This window comes from Piliocolobus tephrosceles, unplaced genomic scaffold, assembly GCF_002776525.5.
Source record: "Piliocolobus tephrosceles isolate RC106 unplaced genomic scaffold, ASM277652v3 unscaffolded_41752, whole genome shotgun sequence".
Taxonomy (NCBI): domain Eukaryota; kingdom Metazoa; phylum Chordata; class Mammalia; order Primates; family Cercopithecidae; genus Piliocolobus; species Piliocolobus tephrosceles.
Window position 1 is genome coordinate 1 of NW_022326257.1, and position 5342 is coordinate 5342.

General features: G+C 43.4%; 1 pseudogene across 1 annotated transcript; it reads left to right on the top strand.

Annotated features, from left to right (window-relative positions):
* Positions 1-2986: 2986 nt before the first annotated feature.
* LOC113223538 lies at positions 2987-4432 on the top strand (annotated as a pseudogene). The gene has a single exon (XR_003308772.1). The product of XR_003308772.1 is annotated as a 60S ribosomal protein L37 pseudogene (transcript).
* Positions 4433-5342: the final 910 nt, after the last annotated feature.

Here is a 5342-nt window from a genome sequence, read left to right on the forward strand (position 1 = left end):
TTCAGTCAGAAGACAACCCTTACACGCCATCTTAGACTTCATACTGGAGAGAAACCTTACAAGTGTAATGAGTGTGGCAAGACGTTCAGTGAGAAGTCATCCCTTAGATACCATCGTAGACTTCATACTGGAGAGAAACCTTACAAGTGTAATGAATGTGGCAAGACCTTCCGTCAAAATTCAAGCCTTGTAATTCATAAGGTAATTCATAGTGAAGAGAAACCTTACAAGTGTAATGAGTGTGGCAAGACCTTCCGTCAGAAGTCATACCTTCAGTGTCATCATAGACTTCATACTGGAGAGAAACTTTACACATGTAATGAATGTGGCAAGGTTTTTAGTAGAAGACAAAACTTTGCACATCATCGTAGACTTCATACTGGAGAGAAACCTTACAAATGTGAGGAATGTGACAAAGTTTACATTCGCAGATCACAGCTTGAAACACATAGGATAATTCACACTGGAGAGAGATCATACAAATGTAAGGTTTGTGACAAGGCTTTCTGGAAAAAGTCATGCCTTGTACACCATAAGAGAGTTCATACTGGGGAGAAACCGTACAAGTGTAATAAATGTGGCAAGACCTTCAGTCAGAAGTCAAATCTTCAATGTCATCATACACTTCATACTGGAGAGACACCTTACACATGTAATGAATGTGGCAAGGTTTTTGGTAGAAAAGCACACCTTGCGCGTCATCATAGAATTCATACTGGAGAGAAACCTTACAAGTGTGAAGATTGTGACAAAGTTTTCAGTCGCAAATCACACCTTGAAAGACATAAGATAATTCATACTGGAGAAAAACCGTACAAATGTAAGGTTTGTGACATGGCTTTCCGGAGTGATTCATGCCTTGCAAACCATATGAGAGTTCATACTGGAGAGAAACCTTACAAGTGTAATGAGTGTGACAGAGCCTTTAGTGGGAAGTCAACACTCATTCACCATCAAGCCATCCATGGTGTAGGGAAACTTTACAAATGTAATGATTCTCACAAAGTCCTCAATAATGCTACGACCATTGCAAATCATTAGAGAATCCATAAAGAAGAGAGATCTTGTGAAGGGGGCCACCCGTTCCACACCTGTGGGTGTTTCTTGTCAGGTGGGACTAGAGACTGAGGAAAATAAAACACAGAGACAAAGTATAGAGGAAGAACAGTGGGCCCAGGGGACTGGTGCTCAGTATATGGAGGACCCATGCTGGCACCAGTCTCTAAGTTCCCTCAGTATTTATTGATCACTATCCTCTACCATCTCGGTGAGGGGGGTGTGGCAGGACTATAGGGTAATGGTGGGGAGAGGGTCAGCAGGAAAACGTGAGCAAAGGACTCTGCATCAGAAATAAGTTTAAGGAAAGGTGCTGTGCCTCGATGTGTACATAGGCCAGATTTATGTTTGACTTTACACAAACATCTCAGTGCAGTAAAGAGCAGTATTGCCGCCAGCATGTCTCACCTCCAGGCATAAGGAGGTTTTCTCCTATCTCAGTAAATAGAACGTATGATCAGGTTTTACACTGAGACATTCCATTCCCAGGAAGGAGCAGGAGACAGACGCCTTTCTCTCATCTCCACTGCAAAGAGACCTTCCTCTTTCACTCATCCTCCTCAGCACAGACCGTTTATGGGTGTCGGGCTGGGGGACGGTCAGGTCTTTCCCTTCCCATGAGGCCATATCTCAGGCTGTCTCAGTGTGGAGAAACCTTGGACAATACCCAAACTTTTTGGGGCAGAGGTCCCTGCAGCCTTCTGTAGTGCACTGTGTCCCTGGGTACTTGAGACTGGAGAATGGCGATGACTTTTACCAAGCATGCTGACTGCAAACACATTTTTAACAAAGCACATCCTGCACAGCCCTAAATCCATTAAACCTTGAGTCAATACAGCATATGTTTTTGTGAGCACAGGGTTGGGGCTAGGGTTACAGATTAACAGCATCTCAAGGCAGAAGAATTTTTCTTAGTACAGATCAAAATGGAGTTTCTTATGTCTTCCTTTTTCTACATAGACACAGTAACAGTCTGTTGTATCTTTCACCCACAATCTGAAAAGTAATAAATGTGGCAAATTTTTCAGACATCGTTCATAACATAGTTCATCAGCAAACTCATACTGGAGAGAAACCTTACAAATGTCATGACTGGCAAGGTCTTCAGTCAAGCTTCATCCTATGCAAATCGTAGGAGAATTCATTCAGGAGAGAAACCTCACAAGTGTGATGATTGTGGCAAAGCCTTTACTTCACGTTCACAAGTCATTAGGCATCAGAGAATCCATACTGGACAGAAAGCTTACCAATGTCATCAGGGTGGCAAGGTCTTCAGTCTGTGGGTACTCCATGCAGAACATCAGAAAATTCATTTTTGAGATAATTGTTCCAAATAAAATGAATATAGAAAATCATAAAGCTTTAATTGGCATTAGAGTCAACTCCGCATTGACTTGAGTTTGAGTTGACTTAAGATTGAGTTCAAGCATTAATTGACATGAAAAGTGTTAATGTGAAGAAGAATGGGTCAGGTGCGGTGGCTCATGCCTGTAATCCCAGCACTTTGGGAGGCCAAGGCAGGTAAATCACTTGAAGTCAGCAGCCTGGCCAACAGCCTTGAGCCACTTTACCCAGCCTGGTTTCAATTTCTATTTTTTGAGATAGAGTCTTGCTCTTGTCGCCCAGGCTCTAGTGCATGATCTCAGCTCACTGGAACCTCTGCCTCCTGCATTCAAGCAATTATCCTGCCTCAGCCTCCTGAGTAGCTGGGATTAGTGGTGTGCGCCAACACCAGGCTAATTTTTGTATTTTTATTTAATTTTATATTTTATTTTATCTTTGTTTTGAGATGGAGTCTCGCTCTTGTCACCCAGGCTGGAGTGTGGTGTGATCTCACTGCAACCTTTGCCTCCTGGGTTCAAGCAATTGTCCTGCCTCAGCCTCCTGAGTAGCTGGGATTGCAGGCGCCTGCCACCATGCCTGGCTACTTTTTGTATTTTTAGTAGGGAGTTTCTCTATATTGGTCAGGCTGGTATCGAACTCCTGACCCCCGCTGATCCACCCGCCTTGGCCTCCCAAAGTGGAAGGATTACAGGCATGAGCCACTGCGACTGACCTTTTTTGAGCCTGTTTTGCAGCCTTTACAAAAATCAGGGTTTTCCCACAAGATCACGAAGATTTTCACATAAGGGACTTCTGACCATTTGTGTTGGTGTTGCTGTTGGCAGTAAAGGTCAAGCAGGAATATGGTAATAACATTCAAACTTCCCACCTTTGGCCAAGTTCCTGCCTTTCTAGTTGATATTTTGGCCAAACTCAGTTACTTGGGAAGCTGAGGCAGGAGAATCACTTGAACCCAAGAGGCAGAGGTTGCAATGAGCCGAGATTGCACCATTGTACTCCAGCCTGGACAAAACAAAGCCTTAAAAAAAAAAGTCATGCCTTTTCTCCTCCTCTTGTGGTGTGTGCTTGACTCGTCTTCTCGCCAAGTCTTCTCACAAGACTTTCAGGAGTAAGTGAGTCCTGACCAAGAAACAAAAGCAAAATTGTCCCATTTCCTAGTGGATTCGCATGAAAACTGGTAATAAGGTCACAATCATGTTACCATATCAAGCTGAAAATATCACCACCATCTGGAGAGTTGGACATGTTTTATTGGGAATATATTTTTTATCTCTGAATCTGTTATGAATGCATTTGTTGGCTGGGTTCGGTAATATGTGAAACATTTCATTTCAAAAAAATGTCAAGTGAAGTAATTTGATAGAGTACCTTACTCTTTGTTTTTTTGAGATGGAGACTCCACTATGTTCAGTGGATCACACCTGTGGTCCATGCACCTTGGGAGACTGAGGTGGGAGGATTGCTTGAGACCGAGTCTCCTGGGAATCTTCTCGTCTCTTCTCACCCAGTTCATGACAGACCCTTGGACTCTACTTTGTCATCTACCTGTGACCCGGAAGCCCCCAATTCCAGTTATTCCACCTTTCCACACCGAAACAATATATATCTTATATGTTTTGATTGATGTATTATGTCTCCCTAAAATGTGTAAAACCGCTCTCTGGTCTCGGCTGCAGAAGCGAGATGACGAAGGGAACGTCATCATTTGGAAAGCGTCGCAATAAGACGCACACATTGTGCCGCCGCTGTGGCTCTAAGGCCTACCACCTTCAGAAGTCGACCTGTGGCAAATGTGGCTACCCTGCCAAGCGCAAGAGAAAGTATAACTGGAGTGCCAAGGCTACAAGACGAAATACCACCGGAACTGGTCGAATGAGGCACCTAAAAATTGTATACCGCAGATTCAGGCATGGATTCCGTGAAGGAACAACACCTAAACCCAAGAGGGCAGCTGTTGCAGCATCCAGTTCATCTTAAGAATGTCAGCGATTAGTCATGCAATAAATGTTCTGGTTCTGAAAAATAAAAAAAATAAAAAAAAAATGTGTAAAACCAAACTGCAGGCTGAACACCTTGAGCACACGTCGTCAGGACCTCCTGAGGCTGCGCCACGGGGGCATTTTTAACCTTGGCAAAATAGATTTCTAAATTGATTGGGACCCAGTAGATACTTCACAAGCTCATGGACACAGAAAAAATCAAGAGAGAACAGGAAAAAAACTAGATGTAATGGAAAGCACAAAATCAGGTCCAAAATGTGAACTCTTTCATATTTATTCAACATAAGGAAATGCTCTTCAACTTTGTGTGGAAGATAGAGTACTAATATTTGATTAAAATAAAAACCCATTCTATGTAATGTTAGCCGATTTAAACCTGCAAATAGTGATCAATTATATGCATGCATGAAACTTCCTAATATTTCACTTAGTATTGCTGTTACTGCGTTCTTGGAGTAGGAGCTCAGTCTGTCAGATACATTACAGGAGAGTGGTGTCTCTCCATAGGTGGGCTTAGGTCTCTGTGTTGCATGAGTGGATAAACTGTTCAGCAGGAACCTAGGAGAGCTAGGATGACAAAGTTCATGTCCATTAAAGCTAGCAAGACATATTCCTTACTGCTCACGCATGAGTCACGGCTATAAGATGCTTACGGTTAAGGAAAGCAGCTTAATGATACCTGTAAGGACAAACTCCTACAGAAACACGATGTCCAGACGACCCAATAGCCCATGACAATGTTTGCTTTTAAGATAGCAGGCTGGTCTCAGACTCCTGACCTCCAGTGATCCGCCTGCCTCGACCTTCCAAAGTGCTGGGATTACAGGCGTGAGCCACCACACCCGGCCAAAGATAGCTTCAAACCAACAAAGTAATAAGTTTTGTCACACTGTCAGCCCTCCGGCAGGGAGACATAGCTTAGCTTTTACGTAGGCCCCTAGG